The 26,201-nt window shown below is 31.8% G+C and overlaps 1 long non-coding RNA gene across 1 annotated transcript; it reads left to right on the top strand.

Moving 5' to 3' along the window:
• Window positions 1-13,063: 13,063 nt before the first annotated feature.
• On the top strand, window positions 13,064-18,350 carry LOC147803193 (uncharacterized). The gene is made up of 2 exons (XR_015429832.1): window positions 13,064-13,582; window positions 18,078-18,350. It is a non-coding gene; the product is annotated as an uncharacterized LOC147803193 (long non-coding RNA).
• Window positions 18,351-26,201: the final 7,851 nt, after the last annotated feature.

Here is a 26,201-nt window from a genome sequence, read left to right as displayed (position 1 = left end):
CAGTTACTTATTACACATTGAAATATTATACAAATTTGCTTAATTCAAGATTTTAGGCAATAGGTTTCGTTATGGATTCTAGTTCAAATTTTTTTTCTGATACTTCTTTTCTTAGCGTTTTAATTCATCCCTATAAGCATATGCGTTACCAAAAGCACCATCTCTTCCATGTGCAGTATTCCCCTTCTATTCTTTTCTTTTAGAATGCTTTACTCTCCTCACAGAATATATTAAGAAAAGAACCAATATATTAATGAAAGCTTTCTTCCCCTTGCCTGTAGCCACCCACCCACACAATACTTTTTGTCTCTTTAAAAGGCTTTACCCTCGATGCATGGTCTAATTCTACAACATTTTGCTTCAAAATATTTCCTTGAAAAATTGTTCCTATCAACCATATTGATGCTAAAAAAAATAAAGGAATTTTAAAAACCTTGAACCAAAATGAAGTACTTTTTAAGGGCCCTTATTTACCAAATTAAAAATTAAGTAATTTTTAAGGACCGTGGGAACCCTGAAGACCTTCTGAAAATGAGAGAACAAGAAATGAATAACTAACCTCAAAAAGCATTTCCAATTAATAATTTGTCATCAGAAGATATGGAGACAAGTCTAGACTCTTCTAGAATATGATGTTGATGGTCATCACTCGTTTTAGAAGGTGTTTCCATGTAACCAGATAGTACAACACTCTAGATAACAATAAACAAAAATTATAATATATATATTTTTTACATTTATAAACCGAAACTTTAAATATTAGTAATGCTTAATATTATCAAAAAACATTATATCCATCATCATCTTCATAGTTAGCCAGACAGCCCAATGTGGGCCAATGCCTTCTTCAGAGGATTTCTTCATAACGACTTCCGATTTATCTTTGATTTCCAATTCTTATCACTCATTGCAAGATAATCATCCCATCTCAACAGCTTTTTTGTTTCAATGGGTCTAAAAAGCAATATCTTTTTCACTGTTTAAATCCTGTGGGTTATCCAATTCATTCTATTTATTTTTATGCATTTAATAATATTGGGTTGTTTACAAATCTCGCTAAATCTCCTTCGTCAGTTATTGTTTTCATTTACACCACCTACAGTCTAGTGTTTGCATAGGTATTTATAAATTTATGATACACATTTATTGAACTTAAGAAGCATTGAAGAGATATAATTACTTTAAATACATTAATGTTATCATTATCATCAGTTTTTTGCAAATTTCATCAAAAATTTTCTTAGGGTGATTTAAATGATCTTCAAAAGTGCTTAAAAAAATAATAACATCATCGAAATAATTAGCTACAAAGGTAACTTTATGGAAGTAGCAAATTTTGTACAAATTCTTAGCCATAGTGGTTAGTGGCATGTAGTTTCTTTGTAGGATACATTTGAATTTAGATATAATGTAGGGATATTTATCTCAGAAAAACGGATGAAATAGTTTGCAGGGTTCCCATTCTTTTATCAAAGCAAAAATTAAGCACTTTTAAGGACTTTTATCAAAAAAATTAAGGACTTTTTTGTAGAAATTAAGGACCTTAAAAATGATTATTCATCATCAAATGAAACATCATAGATTAATAATAATAGATTAAAAAAATGGAATAGCTTTTCTTCAACTCAGTCATCCTTTAAAAAATTTAAAAAAAACTAAATAAAGAAATGTTTAATGCAAATAATCTGTATTTAATTAAAATTAAATTTCATTTAATCACCTCACATAAGCTTTTAAGAATATAAAGAAAAACTCAAAGAATTCAGATTAAACATTAAAATTTTCTATTTTAAAAATAGAAAGAAATTGTGTAAACAGATAGAAATATATAAATTATGATGGTAAATTCATTAAATTAATAAAAATATTATTTTGAGTGACTAATACTACACCAAGACAAAAAGAAACTAACAAATATAAGTTTATTGAGGTTAAGACAATTATTTTAAACTAAGTAAAACCTAATTATAATAAGTTAAAGATTTATTAAAATCACAAAATATAAAAAATTTAATGATTAAAATCAGAATATATTTAGTACCTAACAATCAGGAAAAAAGAAATAAATAAACTACAAGGAAAACTTATTGATTAAAATTAAGAACTGAGAAACAGAAATGATAGTTAAAATAAGTGCTAACATAAATATTGAAACACAGGACAAGGCAGAATGTAATGATCAATCAAATAAAAATGAAAAAATTCCATATCTAAAAATTGAAAATGAAATGAAATAATTCATTAAGTACAAAATTTATTGTGAATGATGGAAAAAAACAACAAAACATAGTGGAATCAGAAACATCATTTATAAAAAAAAGATAAAAAAACTTTATAAAATAGTCTGCTTTTAGTTATAAAAAATTGTATGCTTACACTGATAAGAAATACTGCACCTCTGGGGAATTAGAATTTATTCAATTAAAAAGTATTGTGTCTTGTATAGATATTAAAGGAACTAAAATAATTGATGATAAAAAAAAATTTTCGTAATAAAGTATTGTCTGAAATTATAAAACAATAATTTGTCAAATAAATCAAAGGTAATGAAAATTGGATGCAAATATGGATTATAAATATATATTACTTATTATAAAATAGGGAATAATGAATAGTGATTTGGTCGAATAGTCAAATATCTGGCTAAATAAAACGGCCGCCTACCCAGTGATCAAACAACAATATATAAAAAAAAAAATCCTCAAGAATTTTTATTGTTTATGTAAAAATAGGCCTGGGCATTGTAAGAAATTTTATACCATGATAGATCGTCAGTCAGCAGGGGTGTTACTCTAAAAAAATTTCAAGACTGAACTCATTTTTAGACCAAATAATACTGTCTAGCGTTGTTTACCAAACTTTTAGAAATTTATAGCACACTGACAACAAAATTTACCTTTCCTTGATATTAGCCTACATATTAAATCAATCATTTGATTATTTTTCTAATTTTTTATTTTATGCTTTTTTAACAAACAAAACGAAAATAACAGCCAGCCTTGTATATTTTTTAACAACTATTACTGAACAACCTGAAACCATTCGTATCCCTGTTTTTCACTTCACCATTACTTATTTTTTGCTCTAGCACTATAATTTCTTTCTTTTTTAAAAAAATAATCTTGATTTAACTTCGACCAGCATGACGATAGGTTATGGTTGGGGGAAGCAAACTAGAGCAGACTTAGATTTATTAATAGTACAAAATTTAATTATACAAGTAGATAAAGTTCAGACAATCCCATTTGTCAAGACTTTAAAGAATGAGATTTAGTGAAGCAGACAAAAAGAAGATAAATTAAAGTTCTGACATCAATACCATATCATATGTTTTCACGACAAAAAAAAATTAAAAAATTTCGAATGAAAAAAATAAGAAAAATTTATTTAATTGATAGAATTTATTAGTCTATTGATTTTTCTCAAGACTGATTTCGGTCCCTGGAACTGAAGAGTGGCACACATGTCAGTCAGACATCGCGATGCGTCGCAATTTAACATATGTTTGAAATTTATCAATCAGAGATCTTTAAGTCAATCAAAAATAAATTTATAACAAAAGAAAATGTTAATTCTAAAAAAAAATTGATTCTATAACATCAATAGCATTGCTTAATTTTTTCAATTAAAATAAAGATGGATTGACTTAAGACTGTCTTAAGGATTGACTTGCCTTAAAGTAAAAACAAACACAAGCTTTATTTTATTTTTTATTTTTAAATTAAAAACAACTTAGATTTTTTAAAAATAATAATAAAACTGTTACAAAATATTTTACATACATTACAAATTAAAAAATATGTCCACTTAAATAAAACATTTTTTAAATTATTTGTTGAAAAAAAAATGTTTTTGAAACATTGTTAGGCTTTTGTTAATTACTTATTTAAAATAATAAAGTTGTATTGACTAATGGTCAAATGGTTTTAATGTAAGTTTTTATATTTATTTATTTATTATTATTTTTCTTTCTGAAAATGAAATAGACTAAAGATTTAAATGTTTAAAAATAATACTCACTGTCTGACAAATTATTAAACGAACATGTATTGAAGGGATTTTTAAATATATATATATATTCTATATTTAAGAGCACTATTGTTAAATTATTGAAAAGCGTTAAAACATTGCTTAACTTTTTATTTAATTTAAAAAAATGTAGTCATTTTAACTAACAACCAAATTAAAAAAAAAAAAAGAAAGAACGCAAACTTTGTTTCAATTTTCTCAAAAATAAAAGCAAATTAATTAAATGTAGGCCTTGTTCTAATTTTTTTAAACTAAAGATTGAAGATTGAGATTTATTGATTCGACTGAAGATTTATTGGTTAAAAAACTAATTAAATTATTATATTGAAAAAACTAAACTCAATGGCGCGACAGCCCATAGAGGGCCAAGGCCTACTGTGCCCATCTCAGTTTTCTTAACCTTGGACTCTGGGGTGCAAATTTATTTTCTATGACAAAATATAAATTACTTAAATACAAAATATATGAAATATTAAATTGTATCACTTTTAAAAAAATCAATAAAGAATCTTTTTTTTTTAATTCATGATTTCGTTTCAGTAATATATTAAGTTCAGAACGAAAATATAAGATAACAGCGATTGCGCAACAATCGCCAAGTGACAGTAGGTCTGCTGAAAATAATTGACAACGTTAAATCCAAACAGAAAAAAAAGTGACGAAATAATGCGCAACTATCGCTAAGTAGCAAAAGTCTCACTGAAAATAATTTACTTGAAACGTTATATCAAGTCGAAATAAAACGCACAGCGAACGCAAGATAAGTCCCGCTGAAAATAATCTTCAAGAAACGTAAAATCCCAAGGTCAAAAATGCGCATAAGGAAACTATGCACCGCGTTCTATATTTCAACGCTGATCTTCACTCTTCGTTATTCAATATCACGAAATCAACATCATCTTACGTAGCTAAAAATCCAGAAATACATATTTTAATGAAAAAATTAATAAAAGAAAAAAAACAATAAGGACGTGCTTTCTTCCACTTGCTTGTAACCCCTACCCTCACACGCATTCAAAATGTTCTACCCTCAATGCAGGGTCTCATTTTAGGCGAAAGACGTACTTTTTAATTGTGGATATTTTCCTAAGATACAAAAATTGTTCCAACCAACTAGTGATACTAGAAATTAAGGACTTTTAAGGACCGTGAATCAAAATTAAGTACTTTTAAAGGCCCTTAATTTTCAAAATAAAAACTAAGCAGTTTTTAACGACTTTTAAGGACAGTGGGAACCCTGTCTATAGATGGTTTTAAAAATCGGTATATGTATTTATTTTAAAGTAGAAATTTCAAAATTAATTCAAAGAAAATGGGGGGGGGGAATCAGTCGAAGACAGAAAAAAGTTCATTATATCCAACTTCTTCACTTTTTTGGTTCACTATACCCATTAAAAATGACATTATACGTGTATAGCAAGGCACGGGACCGAGCATTTCGTTCACTATAAACCGTGTTCACTATAGCGGGGTTTGACTGTAATACCAAACAAATAGAACATATTTTTTTTAAATTTAAGATCAGACAATATTATAAGACTTGTACCCTGTTTTTAGAAACACCAATAAATAATTTCAATGGTTTTGGCTACATTTTTATAAATGATAAATAATATAAATGATAATTATAGTAGTATATAATGCAAGTATTGCGCATGATTCAATATCCTATAAAATGTCCCCAATGCTAAAAAAGAAAAGTGTCCCAGATTTTTGACACTTTTCGACAGGTTTTTGACGTGTCAAGTTAAAAATTAGTTTTTGACGTCAAAATCCCAACCGTGTAATTAGGATATGCACACTAATAAAAATTTCCTTTTCCTACTGTTGAAAATTCTTCATAAATATATTGACAAAATGCAAAATAATTTTTAAAGACTTGTAATGATAAAATAACTAGTTCCTGGCAAAACACTCTTGTCTTGATTATATTAGCCACCAGAAAAAAACAATATTACACAATTTTAAATATATTAAATATTGAATGGCTCATTCTATTTTTAAATTAATAATTAGTTTGCATAATTATGTAAAAAATGTTAATTCAATGTTATAATTAATTTTGCTATTATATAAAAAGGTTATCGAGTGTATTTTTCAGATTTAAATAAAAGCTATTTATTTACCAAAACATTCACAAAATTAATATTATTGATCGTACTGAATTAATAAAGATTTAAATTTTAAAAACTAGGAAAACTCTACATTTATATTACAAATGTAAATTAGTGAATGGCCCCTAAAATGGTCCCAATACTCATAATATTTATTTGAATTTTTAATTTCATTAAGAGATGAATTAAAGTTTTTTTGGAATGACGAATCTGAATTTTTCAACATAACTAAGCTTAAGATTTTTTGCTGCATTTAAAATATTGAAAGCTTCGCTCTGCATACTTTTTAAAATCTTGCCTCTATATATTAATGAGTTATCTCATAAAAAAGCTTAAGAGAACTGAAATAAAAACTTAAATTTTTAAAACAATAATTAATAAAAAAGTAACAAGTTAAAAAGAAAGTCATAAAATACAATTTACAAAAATTTTATGCACTTAGTGGACGGTCCTTCAGGTAAAAATATTACACTCAAAATGTTCACTTAATTCTTAAATTTAATGAATAAGACGGAGATGGAAATTTTCAGGTGATGAAGCTTTGAGATTCTTGACTGCTCTGGTGACCAATATGAATATACGTAATTAGAAAATGATCCCCAAGCCAAGTGCACAGATTATGGAACTGGTCTATAAATAGAATATAGCGGGAAGGTGATTAGCTTGCCATTGATAAAAACGAAAGCTCTTCGCAAACGATAAAATTAACAGGAGAAATGAAATTTCTACTGCTACTAGGGAAAGAGATTTGACAATTTAAAATGGTCCCCATAATTCGAGAAAATTCGTGAGATTTAAGAGGGCGTAAAATGAAACCTGAAATTGAGAATCTCGTGCAAAATGTAGCCGAGTTGCATATGCCTTCCCACTGAATTCAGTTAATAAGCACATCAAGACCCGCTAGTATTTTATACAGTACGTAAAACGATTGGAGTTTTCTTATGCTACAGACCGACGCTACGCCGACATAGATTGGGGTTGAATGAGTTGTGAAAACGTTGAATAGAACAATTTAAAATTTTTAAATTCGTTCGTATAATTGGCATAATTCATAGAGAAAATCGACGTGGTAAAGAAAAAATATTATGAACAGGAAAAATTAAGCATTTTTTAAAAACACCCAATGAAAAAAGCACCTTTAAGGGATTTTAAAAAACAAAAACAATTTTAAAAACCGCCACGCGCCTTGTAATACACTTGCACTATTAATGATGATTACCTAAACAGAACAAGAAAATAACATGAAATAGAAAAAAAAAACATTTGTTACCAAACACAGAAAACCAAAAAAAAAAAAAAATAAGTTTAGATAAAAGAAATGTCAGTCAAATTATATTTAAATTAAAGAATTAGAAAAATTACCTTTTAAAATATAGTTTCATTTCCATCAACTTTAAAAAGAAAAGGAAACTTCCCGCCACCTCTGAAAGGAAAATATATATATATATATATATAAAAAAATAAAATAAAGAAATAAAAGTGCGGGAACGAATCGCAGGAAAAAGTAGAAAATGTATCGATATTTTTTATTCATAATCGATATTTTTTATTCATAATTTGAGTTGATGTTTTTCACTGCGACATCTATTAGTAAAAAAAGGAATCGGAGTCAGCAGATTTCCGTAAAAAAAAAAAAAAAAAAAAAAAAAAAAAGATTAAAAGTGTAATTTTGGAAGAATTTTGTGTTTAGAACTTTAAAAACAGAAGAGGAGGATAAGACGAATTCAAATGAATCATACTTTGAAAAAAATATTACTTTTTTAAATATTTAAACTAAAAGTGATTACGAAAGGAAAGTCATATGATCAATGGAACGTTAATGACGCAAATCACTTAACACACTGCTGGTCATCTGCAGTGACATGCTAATCCGCCTAAACATACAGCTGAGTTAAACATACATAGTTCCTTTACGTATACAAACTCATCGTTTTCTTTTCTCCTCTCGTTCCCATTCTAATCCACAGCACAAGTAATCTGCGAATTTAAAATTTTTGACCAACTCATATGTGGTGGCTGGTACTGGATCGGCGTTGTTTTCCAGGGCATCTGCACTGGGGGTGCTTATTCCCCGTAGAAAAGTTGTTACTGCAAAAAAGGTAAAATACCTGAAGTAGGGGGTTTACAAGATGATTGGCGAGATAGGAAATATATATATATATATATATATATATATATATATATATATATATATATATATATATATATATATATATATATATATATATATATATATATATATATATATATATATATATATATATATATATATATATATATATATATATATATATATATATATATATATATATATATATATATGTAAAGTTAAATGTAATTCTCCCAATCAGTAAAAAAAAAGTTTCAAGATCCTGGTGTCGTACTATCTGACCATAGGTTAGGTCATAAAAGTTCTATAAAAAAATTTCATAAAAGTTCGGCCAAAAAGCTTCGGGAGATTGATGCACAGGTTTATTTACAATTGAGGAAGGAAAGGGGGTATTTACTAAAAAGGTTTATATGGGAATTTTTACAAGAGGATATTTGTATAAGAAAAATTACTTATGGAGAAAATAAGAATAATGAAAGATTAATACATGTTTCTTTAAAAAACATGTAAGCATTAAGGCAGTTCAACGAGCGATTCTCGTTGGAGAACTGATCTTATTTTTACTTAATCAGAAACACACTATTTTTCCTGGGGGCAATATTCTGAATAGTGCTGACATCTAGCAGTTAATCATTCAGTTAGCAAACGTTTCTTATTTTCAGGAATTAGTGCCGCATAGTGCTTCCATCTAGTGGGCAAAGGTTTCTTTTTTAGCAATTCTGTTTCCCTCCAAAATGTGATCGAAAGTGCTTCCATCTGTTGGACTTAATTTCCAATTTGTATTTCGAACTTCAGTAAGAAATGGATGCTGGATGATGATTACCTAATCTATTGAAAGAGAATAAGAAAAATAATGAGAAAAAAAAAACTTTCTTGAGACTACGCAGTTAGCTGGTAGTCTTCTTAAAAACTAGATTAAAGCAAAAAAAAAAAAAAAGAAAGATATTTAGTAAAAGACATTGTAAAAATTGTTATGAAGGTTGACCAATTTACTTGTTGTCAATTCTTCAAATTGTTCTTGGTATGTATTTATTACTGATGCGATAGTAGTCATATAGCGGTAGATTTTGAACTTCAATATTATTGATGTAGATTAAGTTATTATAGAATATTATGGCAAGTTTTTGAAAAAATGCATTAATGCTTTTAATTTTTAGGTTTCTGGTTATACTTACATTTCCCAAGTAGCACCTAATATTAGATAACATCAGAAAATCGGTAAAATCTATCGTTATCTTACACAACTTCTAATATTAGAAAGATACAGGAAGTCGCTGTTTGCTCTGTATTATATACTCACTTAAAATGAACGAGTGAAAATCACTCAACTTGAGTGCTATTTCACTCTTTCATCTAGAAAAATAGCGCCTTCTCTTCTAGAGTGAAAATCACTCGAGTGAAAGAGTGATATGGAAATCACTCAGTTTGAGTGAAAAAAATTTCACTCGAACTTGAGTGATTTTCAGTATTATTTGAGTGGATCGTTTTCACTCAAACTTAAGAGATTTTCACTCGTGTTTGAGTGATTTTCAGTATTACTTGAGTGGGTCCTTTTAACTTGAATTTGTGTGAATTTCAATCATATCATAATTAGCATAATTTAAGAGAATATATTTTAATCATACTATCATTATTTATTCTTTTGACTTGAATGTAATTTAAATCACATTTGAATTAAATTGACCCTTTTCCGAAAATTCACTGAATCTTTTAATGCTTATCATAAATAAGATGAAAAGAAAAATGTTTTTAGCATGTGTGATAGAAATAATTTATCAGCATTCATTTCTTTCAAATTTCATTCATGGTTTGTTCGGTAATTAATAAGTTTATATATTTTATTTTAAAACTAAACAGTGATAGTTGATAAAAAAAAAAGTGAAAGCTTAGTAATCCTCTATTTAACAATATGCTGAACATAATTGCAAGATAATACTCCTTAGAGATCAAAAGCTTTATGACAGACTTCAGTACAAAATTTGAAGGATTTTTAACTTTTTGTAATGAAAAAATTTTTTTATTAACAGTTTACATAATTTTTCATTTTATTTAGGAATAAAAATAGTAGTTAAAGTGACTTTATTAGTACGTTAAATCGTACTCAACCATTTCCATACTAGTTCTTGGAAATGTAACTTTGATAATTTCTCCACATTCAATTTTATTTGGATGGGAATTTTTCTAGTTATTACTTTATTTATAAAAGGTTTGCTAAAATATACTTCAAAATATATTTTCAGACATTGGTGAAAGGCAAGAGTAAAAGTCTTTAACAGGGTACCCACTCAATTTCAGAAGCAAAATTCCTGATCCTTCCAGGAATTCCAGGTAAATTACAATTAAAATCAAGACCATATTTTATCGATATCATTCAATTTTTCATAAGAAAAATTTGATTATTTATTTGTAATGGCAAATATTAGATTTAGTAAAAAATATATCATTATATTATATGGGAACATTTCAGTTTGACTAAAATGTAAAGTTTTTGCAAGAAAAAATTGCAAAAGATTTAGAATTGTTCAATTCGAATCTCAATAACTAGCTACTGTTACTGACAATTTTAGGACTGGTTATTTTCTACTTATAAAATAGGAATTCTCCAGGATTCTGTGAAAAAAATTGAAACTTGCTTTGACTAGTCCCTTATTTTTGGAGCTAAAATGAAATTTCCCGACAATGTCAGGTTTTCCCTGTTTTAATCGTTCATTTGTTTGATTGTACATTACAAATGAACTGAACGCAATTTCATCGTAAAAAAAACATAATAGCGTCTTTGGTAGTTTTTAAACTTGCTTTCATATAACGTTATATACATGTGCAACACAACTCTAAAAATCACATGAAGTCATCAATAATAATTATTGAAAATATGTAGTTTTCATGATAGCAAAACTATGCAGGTCTTAGTTTTTAATTCCTTTCAACTTTATAAAATGTCTTCTCGAAGTGGAGCAGTCAGCATCCCTGCAAAACGAATTGGTGCCTGAAAGCTATGATACAACTGCAAAGGGCTAAAACTTTTAACATAAAATGTGATAATGCATTAGTGAATAACACAAATAAATTAAAGAAAAAAAAAAGATATTTTATTGCATATGTTTTCTTTTACATATATTCTTTATGTAGTTACTCTAGATAGTAGAATATTTAAGTTTTCTATAGTGCTTTTAGAAACACCTTTTTCAGCTCATAGAGCATAAACTGAAGAAACGATAAGAACGTAGAGCTTGATTTACTGTACATTACATTCAAAACAAAGTTACTCTTAAACGAAAAGTCAATTGCTCTTTTGGAGCAAATGTCTACATCTACAATCATCTTCTCCGATATAAGAAAAAACTTTAAATCCTCTGTTTTCTTTTCCCTTTCACTGATGAGCTGGGCAATCAATTTCATTTAGTTCCTCATCAAAAATCACATTTCCCTGGAAAAAACATTTATACATTATGTAGACAATTTTTAAAACACAAATACTAATATTGGTGCCTTCTTTTACAAATAAACTCCAAATTAATGACTTTTCCCTTTTATACTAATAAAATACAAACTGTTCCAGCTAAAAATTTGAAATACTTTTAAAATCTTAAAACATTTTTGTAAACTTGAAAAAGACTTTTATAGCATAACTTTCATACAAAAAATAAATTATAAAATAAAATTTATATCATTATTAAAATTCAACAATCAAACAAGACAATAAGTCAGAAAAATGTATTTTATATACATACTCCTTTCAATAAAACACACTATTATTTATTTATTTCTGTTGAACTCACTGAGTTTGTCACTCCCGTCACTGGAGAGGGGAATCTGCCACACACATTTCAAAAAACTTGAATCAAGAAAGAAAAAAATGTCTTACTTTTTATAGCTATAACTTTAAAAATATTCAATAAAATTTAAAAAAAAATTGTTTTAAAACAAATTGTTTTAAAAATTTTTGTTTTGAAATTTGAAATTCTTTAAAAAAGAATTCTTTAAACACATTACAAATTGTTTAAAACTGTTCAGAATATAAGTAATTAAAGTTGTTCTCTTATACAGGGCATGAGCGGAAAAAAATTTAAAAACAATTTTCGTAATTTTTTTGGAGGGAATCGTCTCAATTTTAATTTATTTTCAATTTAATGAGGAAGAGAGCCCTCTTCGAATTGAAAAAAATTCATTGATCATATTACAAATTTTAAAGTTAATTTTATCAACATTCAGGTTTTTTTCTTGAATTGCCTTGAATTTAAAACCTTTTACTGTTATCGAAATAAATTTAAAAGAAGAAGTCTCTGTTGTCCCAATCATATGCAGCATATGATTTAACCGTAGTGGTAAAACTTCAGTCGCGAAATATTTCATTTCTATGCATAGTCAAAATAACAGTTCTATTAAAAACCTAGTGGCACATTTACTGTTTTGCCCCTTCACTTTTATATAATTTACATGAAAATCTATTAAATATAATCTTACTACACATTCTGAAAGGAACTTGTTCTGAATCTGCTTACTATGTGATAACTGGAATATAAGAACAAAATTATTTTTAATAAATGATAGATAATGCAGGGAATCTATAAATAGAGTTTGCCGGCCAGGTGGCGTAACGGTCTGCGGGATCGAATTCCGCTCAGGGTATGGATATTTCCCTATCTGTGTGTGTTGTTCTCTGTTCTGTGCGGTGTGAATGTTGTATATATATATATATATATATATATATATATATATATATATATATATATATATATATATATATATATATATATATATATATATATATATATATATATATATATATATATATATATATATATATATATATATATGTGGAATACAGATCCAATCTACGAAGCATTCATCCTATCACGTGATTGAAACCAAGGACATTAATAGACATACGTCTACATTCTTTTGTTCTTTTACAAGTACACCATTTATTGTTAGAATGACTGGCTCGAGGAGGATGCCAGTGGAAATTGTAGCTTACTTGCCTATTATTGTTAATATATATTTTTATTAAGTTTAGCACAGCTTCTTTATTTTTGAGAAACCCTCGCTTCACCCCCTTTATCCTACAAATGGGGGCTCGTCCACGGGAATGTGGATCGCGATTTGAGCAATAACCGGATCTGTCGCGAAGGACAGAATTGATCCAGAAACTTTCATGAAACTTTCGAATCATCCTGAAATTATTGGATTATTTTGTGAAGCAGAAGTGCAGTCATCTTTTCCGTGGAAGTGCAGTGTGAAATCCTTGGATACGAAAAGGGATACGAATCTGGTTTGAATCAACGAAACATTGGATTACCATTGGACACTGAGAGTCTCTTCAAACAAGGTAGGAAATTTTCAATTTTAAAAATGTATAAAAATTCAAAGAAAGAAGACCTAGTAAAAGTATTAGAGGAAATAGGAGGCATCGCAGACAGCAGCGATAATATCGTTAAATTAAAAGAAAAAATTGAATGTTCCGAAATATTTAAGAATGATTCTGAATTTGTCAAAAATTTGATAACTAACGCCGTAGAAGAAAGAGTAAAAATAGCAGACAGGGAACTAAAACAAAGCGAAATTCAGATTGAGTTAGAAAAACTAAAATTAGAAAGACTCGAGAAAGAAATGCTTTTATTAGAGGCGAAAAACAAAGCATTTGAAATTGACCCTCCCAAAACAATAAATGATACACCTCAAACAAACATTGAGAATCTAATTCATAGCATTAAAACTCTATCTCTTCCAGTTCCATCGAAACCTGAAAACTTTATTCAATTTTTTTCATCGTTGGAAAGAGCTTTTAATACGAAAAACATAAATGAGAGGCTTAAAGCTGAAATCTTAATTAATATGCTAGGTGAAAAAGCAAACAGCATCTTGTTATACATTGAAGAAGAGGAATTAAAAAATTACGAAAAACTTAAATCATTAATTCTAAGAGAAAACCAAATAACCCCTCAACAGTGTCTATTTAATTTTCGCCACCAAAGAAAAAATTTTGATGAATCACACATTCAATTTGCAACACGAATTCGTTCAACTTTTGAGTATTATTTACGTCTGAGAGAAGTAAATGACTTTAAAACATTATGTGATTTAATCATTTCGGATAAAATATATGAAACACTAGACAGAGACACATCCGCCCATATTGGCGTAAGACAGGCTAATGGTTGGTTCAAGCCTCTCGAATTAGCACAAGAATGCGATATTTACTTTACGGCAAAAAGAAAATCGCAAAATGAACAGCAGTCAACATTCAACCACACAGAAAATCAACATCGATATAGGAGCACTTTTCATTCTCCTAAAAACACTCATCAAGAAAGATATAGGGCAAACACTTTTAAACGAACAGATAAATTGCCAGACACTAGAAACTGCTACATTTGCGGTGCGAATTCACATTTCGCAAAAAACTGCGACAGGAAGTTTAAAGAAACTCAAAACCAAACTAATCCTTCACAAATTAATCCAAATCAGATTAATCAAATCGAAAGTAAAAACTCAATCAATGAACAATGTGTAAATAATTTGGAATTTATTGAATTAAACGTTAATGAACGAAAAATTAACTGTTTAGTAGATTCGGGTTCACGCATTTGTGTTATAAATAGCAAATATGTAAATTTGAAAGATCGTATCCCAGAAAGTTCAATTGAATTAAAAAGTTGTTTTGGAGAGATAATTAAAGCGAAAACTTATTCTCTTACAATTTCACTCCCAAGTCAAAACATCATTAAACGTGAATTATGCATCCCGTTCGCAGTAACCGATAAACTTTCGATGTGTTGCGTCATAATCCCTCAAGTAAAAGCTCTTCTTTTCGAGTGTCAAATTTCAGATTCACCAGATGTTAAATTCAAAACAACTTCGAACACTTCGAAAAAAAAAATAAATGATCAAAATGCTTATGCAGGAGATTTATTGCAAAAGGAAAATTCTCAATCTCAATGTTTACTTTTAAACAAGAAAAACGATCTGTGTTTAAATGATTCCTTGTCTTTTGATAATTCCTTATTATGTGATACTTTGCATGATGATAACAACTTTTTATTTGAATTTCATGATGATATTATTAATTGTTTTCAATTGAATATAAATGATATAAATACTATGCACTTAAATCATATCAAAAATGAGCATGTTAAACAGGGTGTATTTAATCTTATCCAAAACTATAAGCCTCACAAAGTGAAAACAAGTAATTTAGAAATGAATATAATTTTAACAGACGATACACCAATTTACTGTAAACCTCGTCGATTACCATATGTTGAAAAACAAATAGTTGATTCCCAAATAAAGGAATGGTTATCAAAAGGTATTATTAAACCTAGTAATTCAGATTTTGCTTCCCCTATTGTTTTGTGTAAGAAGAAAAATGGTACTATGCGTCTTTGCGTGGATTATCGTAAGTTAAACAAAAAGACAATTAAGGATAGATTCCCCCTTCCTGTCTTAGATGATATTTTAGATAGTATAAGCGAGGCAAAAATTCATTCTCTACTGGATCTTAAAAACGCATTTTTTCACTTACAAATAAATGAAGATAGTCAAAAATACACATCATTTGTCACCACCAATGGTCAGTATGAATTTACCAAAGTGCCCTTCGGTTTAGCTAATAGCCCTGCCGAATTTCAACGATTTATTAATCACATATTCAGAGATCTAATTAATGAAGGCATTATGGTAATATACATGGACGATATAGACGTAATAGCGAAGGATGAAATTGAAGGTCTAGAGCGTTTAACAAAAATCTTTAAGATAGCCTCAGAATATGGCTTGGAGATAAATTTCGAAAAATGTCAATTTCTAAAAACTAAAGTTAATTTTTTGGGACACATAATCGAAAACGGTACTATTACACCTTCAATGGAAAAAACGAAAGCAGTTACAAATTTCCCTGAACCTAAGAATATCAAGCAAATTCAGAGTTTCTTAGGCCTTACAAGTTATTTCCGTAAATTTATTCAAGGATATGCATATATTGCAAAACCATTAAGCGACTTATTGCGTAAAGACACTAATTTTATTTTTGGACCAGAACAAAAAATCGCTTTTCAAAAATTGAAAGAAAAATTATCAACAAACCCAGTTCTCAATTTGTTTAGACAGGGTGCTAGAACAGAATTGCATACAGATGCATCTAAACTTGGTTACGGAGCAATCCTATTGCAAGAGGGCGATGATGGAAAATTCCACCCAGTTCATTACATGAGTCGGAAAACCTCAGTACAGGAAGAAAAATATTCCAGTTACGAGTTAGAAGTCTTAGCTATCATAACAGCTTTACAGAAATTTCGCATTTATTTATTAGGACAAAAATTCAAAATTGTTACCGATTGTTCGGCATTCCAAAAAACTATGGAGAAAAAAGAAATTACCCCTAAAATAGCTCGTTGGGCATTATTTCTAGAAGAATTTGAATACGAAATAATTCATCGCTCAGGGACACACATGCGTCACGTTGATGCCTTAAGCCGTTATCCAATAATGATTATTGAAACCCCTGAAATAACACCTAAAATTTCAACAGCCCAAAAAGAGGACGAATTTATATCAACAATTAAGGAATTAATTAACTGTGGTAAAAAGGATAATTACTTCGTGAAAAATGATATTCTTTACAAAATTGTTAACGATAGAGATTTATTAGTGGTCCCTAAGACCATGCAAATAGAAATTGTAAAAAATGCTCATGAATTAGGTCATTATGGGGTAAACAAAACAGAAAATCTTGTTAAAGATAAATATTTTTTCCCAAACATCAGACAGTGCGTAGAAAATGTAATTAACAGTTGTGTTAAGTGTATTTTAGTAAACAGGAAAAAGGGAAAAGCAGAGGGTTTATTAAACCCAATTCCAAAAGGTGAAACTCCATTAGACACATATCACATTGACTTTATTGGTCCAATGCCATCCACCAATAAAAACTACAACCATATTTTTTCTGTGGTAGATGCATTCACAAAATACGTATGGCTCTATCCTGTAAAATCTACATCATCATTCGATGCCATTCAGAAATTAAACCTACAACAAACAAATTTTGGAAATCCTAATAGACTGATTAGCGATAAAGGTGCCGCGTTTACTTCTAAAGAATTTAGCGACTATTGTGCAAATGAAGACATTACTCATCTTACCATCACAACTGGAATCCCACGAGGAAACGGAATGATTGAAAGAATTCACGAGACACTTATTCCCATTTTAGCAAAACTATCCATAAACGATCCAGAGAAATGGTATAAATACGTACCATTAGTACAAAGAACATTAAACTCTACTACATCTAGAAGTACCAAATACTCGCCATTTGAACTGCTCACTGGCATTAAAATGAAACAAAAACAAGATGACAAGCTTTTGGAAATATTGAAGGAAGAACATGAAAACACCATAATGTGTAACAGACAAGAGATTCGTGACAACGCTAAAGTCAACATTTATAAGATTCAAGAGGAAAACAAGCGAACATATGACAAAAAGCGGAAGAAAGCTCACAAGTATGAGAAAGGGGATGTCGTTGCCATTCAACGAACGCAGTTCGGTACAGGACTCAAGTTGAGACCAAAATTCTACGGACCTTATGAAGTTACTAAGGTGAACAACAACGATAGATACAATGTCAGAAAACTTGGAACTCACGATGGTCCTAATATGACTTCTACTGCTGCAGACCATATGAAGATCTGGGGAAATTGAGGAACCATATGGACTGAAAAAAAAAAAAAAAAAAAAACTAATAATTTTTTTTTGTTTCTTATAGCCAATTGTTTTGAAATATTTGCTTTTGTACTGTTCTTTTTTTTCTTGTGAATTTTCAGAAAATGTCTTTGGAACAAACATGTCTATTGGTGAGAAGGTGGTCACCGCGGTCGGTGAAGAGCAGGACGGCCGTGTGGAATACAGATCCAATCTACGAAGCATTCATCCTATCACGTGATTGAAACCAAGGACATTAATAGACATACGTCTACATTCTTTTGTTCTTTTACAAGTACACCATTTATTGTTAGAATGACTGGCTCGAGGAGGATGCCAGTGGAAATTGTAGCTTACTTGCCTATTATTGTTAATATATATTTTTATTAAGTTTAGCACAGCTTCTTTATTTTTGAGAAACCCTCGCTTCACCCCCTTTATCCTACATATATATATATATATATATATATATATATATATATATATATATATATGAATAAATTAAAGACAGTCAACTTTATTAATAGAAAGCAATTTAAATAACAGCAAGTATAGACTGTATGAACAATAAATTACACTCATGTCCATAAATTAAGGATAATTCAGAATCACACGGAAATCAAACTCTAAAATTAAAATTTTACCTGTAGAATTATCACACACATCCTGAAGAAGAATATGCAAATTACAGGAAACCACTAGATGATGCTGGTAGTACGTCACAATGACGAGAGTGTAAGAGAGGGGTATATAAGGAATAGTGCCAAAAAAGTAAAATTGTTCACAAGCGCTTTAAAAGCCTTTCAGTGCAATAACCGCATAGTTATGGCACAAAGAAAGCGTTTGGATGATTTTTTACGTGGTAGAATCATCGGACAACTGGAATGTGGACGTAATCACCTGGAAGTATCCGAGGAACTTGGAATCACCCAGAGTGTCATCTCCAGGCTTTGGCAACGATTCCAAGATGATGGTAACGTGAGTAGACGTTACAGCACAGGTCGCCCCCGAGTTACAACGCCGAATGAAGACCGGTATTTGGCAGTTACTGCCGAAAGAAACAGACGGAGCACAGCATCAGACCTGTCTCGTCAGCTCTCTTCAGTACGATAGTTTCAAGGCAGACCGTGTACAGACTCTTAGGGCACATTGGTTTATATGCTCGTAAGCCTGTCAGATGTGTTCCACTTACCGCAACTCACTGTAGCCTGCGATTAGCCTGGAGTAGAGAGCACGCATTGTGGACACCGCAACAGTGGTTTTGTGTGATGTTTTCCGATGAGTCCAGGTTTAGTTTGCAGTCTGATTCTCGCTGGACTTTCATATGGAGAGCGCCAGGTACCCGTTACCACCAAGACAACACCATTGAACGACACCGTTACGGTGACGCAGGATGGCTCGTTTGGGGAGGAATTATTCTTGGTTCCAGAACTGACCTGCATGTTCAGAGTGTAACGATGACAGGCCACATCTATAGGGATGTCATTCTGGAAGAACATGTACGTTTGTTTCGGGGCGCCATGGGTGCTGAATTTCTGTTTATGGACGACAACGCCCGTCCTCACCGTGCAAACATTGTAGACGAATGCCTTCAATCGGAGGATATCACCCGTATGGACCCGTAGAGCATGTGTGGGATATGCTTGGCCGACGAATTGCAGCCCGCCAACCCCCTCCCACCTGTCAACTGGACTTTCGGAGGGCATTGCTTGATGAGTGGTGTAATATTCCCCAAGATCAGATTGATAATTTGATACTCAGCATGCCTAGGCGTTGTACGGCCTGTATTGCATCGTCCGGGAGACATACTCCGTATTAACCATCATACTAACCATGTTATACTGTTTTTTGTAAATAGGTTCTTTTCTGAAATTTGCTCCAGGGAGTAAAAATCGCAATTTTTATTAATTATGTCAAACATATAGCATCTTTTTCGCTCTTTACCTTTTGTTTAATACATAGACTTTACAAATAAGTCAATTTTGTTTGGCTTCTGTCTCTTTCTGTGCCTGAACTTCATTATCCTTAATTTATGGACATGAGTGTATTTCGTAAATATCTTTCATAAAAGAAGAATAGAAGTATATGAAAAAATCCACAAATGTTTTGTATCAAAATTATACATAAAAAAAACTGAATCATTTATATAAAGTTATTATATCTTATACTATAATACGAGGAATGGTTGCCAAGTCGAAAATCGCCCCAGAATTAATAAACTCCGGTAAACTTGGGGGTCTGGGGTTTTTGGCCACGAGGAATCGATTGGCGCCGGTTTTGAAGCGCTACGGTCGAGCAGTTCGGAGTTACAGATAGGATATTTTCAAACTTTATTAGTTCGCCATAATGGCTATAGATACTTTTCTCCACTCTTATAAATGTATGCTAATGCGAACCTTACAATTGAAATATTAACTTTCGACAACTTAAACCAATAATATATGAAGGAATTAATAATTTAATTGTAAGGTTCGCATTAGTTTACATTTATCAAAGTGGAGAAAAGTTTAACTTTTGTGTTAAAATCACCGTCAACAAAGTCCGACATTTCAACATTCGTCAGATTTCAAGCTACATTTTCAACATGCAGAACGCACCTCTACATGAAATTCTTCAAGGAGCCGGAATTTTGGAACAACAAGCGATCAACTCAATTCTACCCGCAAATGGACAACTAGAAGATACCGTCATTGTCAGAATGCTTCTCCATTACGCCGAACAAGCTTACCCGACCGTCAAAGTTGCCGTACTTCACCCTGAATTTGTCGCACGCTTCTACGTTACAACAGCGGATGGCGCTTATGAAGGAATGGCTCTTCTCAACGATATCAGCGACCAGAACAAGGCTTCCAACTATCTATACGGCGTTCAACAAGGATTCGACGTGCTACTCATTCCAATTCACAAGAGAGCTCAAATGGATAGAGGCGAGCACTGGATGCTAAGAATTTACGAAGCAAGCTATGGAGAACGTCAACAATTAGTCTGTGATCCAGTCGACAACCCGCTGCCCATCGATGCTGTTTTGAGAAAAATACTGCGACACGTTCTGAATACCGTTGTTACGAATGAAAAGCTGAAAGGATGCATCGTGAAACCTCGCAACGCTTACAACCACCAAGATGACGCGTCTTCCTGAGGAGTTTACATCGTCTTTTATGCTGGACAATACCTCTCTCATCGACGCCTTTTCCTGGACAAGAATTTTCAAGAAGCGGATGAACGGAAGCAAATTTACGAATTCGTTGTGAACAGTGTCTTTAATTGTATAATTTTTTGTTATTTCCTATGACTTTTTAAACTTTACCTTTGTATAGAATAGTTCCCTTTCCAAACTTTGTTTAGATAGTTTACAATGGTGCACTTTAACCGGTTATCTTTTCACCAATGGTTTCACAAATTTTCTTATGGCATGTATTGTTTTCATAAATCACAATTGAAAATTTAAATCTTCGAGATAGCTTCGATACCTGTTTTCTCCGAGCGGAGCTCGGTCACCCGCTGGTTAAAATAAAACGTTAAAACTTTAATATGAGATCTGAAAACAATCTATAACTCTTTAATGATATAATATATCCCCACATGCTTTAACAAAGATTCTAGCATGGAATCAGATTTTTTTTTTTAATATTCCATAATCATCCACATTTAACACTTTCAATTTTAATAAATTTCCCGTGAGAAATACAGGGTGTTTATAAATTCCTGGACCCATTTTGATGTTTAATACCTCATAAAATAATAAAGATAGATTAAAATTAATAACATAAATGGTTAGATAGATTCAAAAAGTTTCATGACTTTTGTCAATGAACTTCCACGTGTGCCCCCTTCGTCGCACGGAGAATATCAAGTCGATAGGCAATTTCACGCCAGGTAGCGACAAGCATGTCGGCATCCGCAGAGGCTATTGCGGTTGTAATTCTGACTTTTAGGTCATCAATGTACGACACGATCCTCCTGTAAACATTGTCCGTTATAAATCCCCAAGGAAAAAAGTCCAGCGGCGTTATGTCAGGTGATCTGGGTGGCCAAGGAATTGTACCTCCTTGCCCAATCCATCTTCCTGGACCATCTTGTTGCAAAAAGACTAGAAGAGCTTCAGCCACATGCAACTGGAAGAGTAACTTTTCAACTAACACACCTGTTTTCCATGAACGGATGAAAGAAATGGTCAAAAGCTGACCCCTTACAGTTCCCCCTGATGGTCAACTCACAAAAGGGTTTAGTTTAGCTTTTTACACTATTTCACCAAACAAGTGAAGTTTTAACATACATTGCCAAAATGACAGGAGTTTTTTTTCTGGTCAACTTATGAGGGTTTTAGAATAGAATTTCATAATACTCCTAGATAAAATTGACTTATTTCAGTGGTCAACATACAAGATAGACAGGTATATATATATATATATATATATATATATATATATATATATATATATATATATATATATATATATATATATATATATATATATACGTAATAACAGGGCTACATCCCTGTTATCATTGGTTACAATTAGCTTAATTGATTCAGTCGTGAACCAATTATTCCTCCATTAGTTTTATTTACTGGTAGGCTGGTGGCTATAACATTTCACATCCACTCTCCACAAGGAAGGGGGTGGGCAAAAGATCTTACATAGAACAAATCATACAGCAGAGTCATGCAAAAACAATCGCTCCTGCATTAAGTACTAACAGAAAATAAGTGAAAAGGCTCAATCGTCGCATACCTTGTAACCCTACGCATTAAGGAAAATCACTTAATGCTTCCTAATATGGAAGTGAAAGAGTGAAAGAGGTCTAAAAATAACTCCTTTGAAATATAAGTCTAATTATTATTCATTGGTATGTTTTCAGCCTTGAAGTTCCAAAATAGAATATCTCTACACCTATTCTTTACCAAAGACATTTTAGGAAAAGAGTTTTAATGCTTTTATTAATACAAAAGCATTTAAAATTTTTGTATTACACCCCCCCCCAAAAAAAAAGAAATTTGGTAAGCCAAAATAAAAAAAAATTAGAACACTTTAAATTTTTAAAATTTAGGTCGGTACAACTACTCCTCTTCCCTACTACAAATAATATTTTTTCAATTATGTGAGAAAAAAAAACAATTATTTACAATGACAAAAATAACAACATGATAATGCAATTTATCTGCTTAAGGTCTGGTTTCTTAGGACAAGTGCCTTATCTGGGCGTCAGCGGGACGTCAACGTTCCGCCGACGCCAACAAAATACTGGTTTGTTCGCTCAAGGCCCGGTTTCTTAGAACTAGCGCCTTATCTGACCGTCAGCGGAAAGTTGACGTAGAGCTGACGCCAAAAAAATACTTTTTTGTTAGCTCAGCGTGAGCAGTCGGTCTAACGCAGACATTATCTCTCATTGCGCATGCGTTAATAACGTAAACAAATATTTATTTTGAATTTTTATTGATTTTGTTATTGTCGACCAGTGTTTTAGAGAACAAATAATGACTTTGTCCAAGAAAAAACACATTATAGCTGAGCTAAATGAAGATTGCTATGTTGGCTGATTTCAATGTGCTGTTGGATGTTTTTCGCCATTGCTTCTGTGGTTAGCGTCACGTTGTAATCCAACTGCAGTTGAGTTGGACGACAATTGTAGTGCAATATGAACGTTCGATGACGTATACTATCAAACTCACAAATGGACCAATCAGAGGTTAGAGCTGATTTCCAGCTGACGGCGTCCTGTCATTAGAAACCAGGCCTTTAGTCAACTAAACAAAAAGAAAAATGAAACATATTTATATAACTACTCTACTAAAATTTTCAAAAATTTTTTCACACAAAAATATACAAATTTTTTTAATGCAAACGAACTGGACAACAAGTGTCATTTAATCAGAATTTAAGATTCTGCGTGGTTAAAGGGGTTATTTACTTGATGAGAATCTGTATTCCCCGTTAAAATGGAAGGAAAACAGAATTTCATGAAGCACAGTGATATTGAGAGATCCAGATTGGACTACACCAAAATAGTTTATAAAAATTTTTCTCACCTTGTTGAGAGAAAAAAAAAGTTCAACTTTCCTCCCCCTCACATCCAAATGATGCTGAGGTAAACATCTCCACACGCGATTCGGATCTCTAAAAAATATAGGTTTTACTTCTTCCTTTGAAGAAAGTAAAAAAATTTTTCTTTTCCTTTGGACACTATTCATGACTTAATTTCAACATTTGTGGGCTGTGATATTTCCCAAGCTTTGATACATGTACTATTTCAAAATTTTGTTTACTTAAATTATTCTTTTCATTTATTTTGTTGAAGAATTTTATACGGTCCACTAAAAGGAGGTGACAACTTCCTCGTATTAGGGTAAGTAAATTCTTCAAGCATAACTAATTCATCAGTTTTAAAGTCTAATCTAATCTAGGAGGTTGTTCGGGGTGCCTGAGGCCGGAACGGCCCTTTACCCCTTCATCTTGTGATGTTGTCGATGAGGTTATTCCTTGTGGTTGGAATGAGGATGAGATGGTATTACTAAGATGAGGCAACATCAGTGGAGATGGGCTTGAGTTGAGGCTTGAGAGTCATCATTGTGATGGGGAGACCCCATTCAAAAGAGATTGAAGTAGGCTTGTGACTTCATGATTCTTGAGGAGCTCCTGCAATTCTTTTACTAGTGAGACCAGGCGATGAGCTGTGGATGCAGGTGTGTCCTTGGATTGTTGGTTTTTTCCACTGGGGCGGGCCTCGCACCCAGTGAAATTGGAGGTGTGGTTCCCGTCGCAGTTGCAGCATTTGGCGGGAGAATTTCTGTCTTTTTCACATTGGTAGGAGTAGTGGTAGTCTGCACATTTCATGCATCTTGGCTTATTGGCACAGGAGCGCTGAGTATGTCCGTAGCTTTGACATCTAAAGCACTGGATGGGCCGGCGGCCGCCACGAAATTTCTCGGTAGAGATGGGGATCTGCAAGATACTCTGGATGGAATGAGCTTTCTGCTGATTGGCCAATGGAGTGATGACGAGAAAAAGGGGGAGGAGCCTATAGGCTCCACCCACCCTCTTCTTGAACTGGATAATCCTATGTGAGGTGATGCCTGATTTCTCTATTTCTAGAGAAATATCCTCTATTTTGAAGTCGACTGGAAGCCCTCGGATGAGAATCTTAGCAGACTTGGGTGGTTGTTCTTCCTTGGGTTCCAAAGCAGTGTCAGTAGTAGGCTCAGGCTCTGGGAGGGATTCAGGAGTGGAAGGGCTGTTAGTAGTCTTTGTGGTGATTCCATGAGTTTGCTTCTTCTTCTTCCTTTTCCTCCTCTTGGCAGGCTGTTCTATCTGGTTATGAGTCTGGGGCTCAGTTTCTGAGGCCGAGGCCTCTTCGCTAAGCTCCAAGTTGTTTTCCGGTACTGAAGAGTTCATTTCGGAAGTAGTTTCTATCTCTGAGGATTCCTTCGGCTTATCTGGTTGGTTCAGCGTGACTGTTTCCATAGGCATGATTTCCTTATCAGACTCCTCAGGGAATAGTTCTTTTCTTCTGATGATGAGAGCTTTCACGTTAAATTCGAACATTAAGGATGGTTTTTCTCCTTTTTCTATTTGCCGTTTCAATAATCCTTCAATGTTCTCAATTTGTCTATCAATGGTTTCTTTAGTGAGGCACTGATTAGCAAATTCAGAGCAGAACTCCAAACGTTCTTCGTCAGTTTCCAGCTTAGCAAATAATTCATTACGATCGGGTCGCTGCGCAGGCCTTTCGGTCCGCCGCTTCCCACCGCGGGAAAAACGTTGATAAGACATGATGCGCACAGAGCTAGTTTCAACACAACCGCACTCTGCAGAGGCTTGAGTCGGTGGTGTTTTAAAGTCTATATCTAAAAATCTAGCACCATAATAAATTTAATTTCTTTCATGGTATTCTTTAGTTCTTTGAATTGCTATTTTTTTTAGCTTCCTCAACAGGTGGATAGATTTCTTCCTTTAAGGGATTTTCATAGGGGAGTCTTCCTTGCATGAGGTATGCAGATGGAAATTTTGTTACAGAATGGGGAGTTAAGGTATGAGTATTAACTATATCTTTTAATAAAGTAGGCTAGGGAGTTTTAGTAGGTTTTTAATTAATTTTACATTTTAAACGCGTAATTATTGTTTGACCAACCCGTTCAACCTTGCCATTAGACTGCGGATTATGTGCAGTTGTCAATAAATGTTGAATTTTATTACGTTTCAAAATGAGATGAAATAAAGGCAGCGTTTCGATCACTCAACAAAGAT

The sequence above is a fragment of the Parasteatoda tepidariorum genome, chromosome 10 (assembly GCF_982258835.1).
Source record: "Parasteatoda tepidariorum strain Cologne lab strain chromosome 10, Ptep-v5.0, whole genome shotgun sequence".
Taxonomy (NCBI): Eukaryota; Metazoa; Arthropoda; class Arachnida; order Araneae; family Theridiidae; genus Parasteatoda; species Parasteatoda tepidariorum.
The sequence above is the reverse complement of the archived record's forward strand: the minus strand, read 5'-3'. Positions and strand labels throughout refer to the sequence as shown.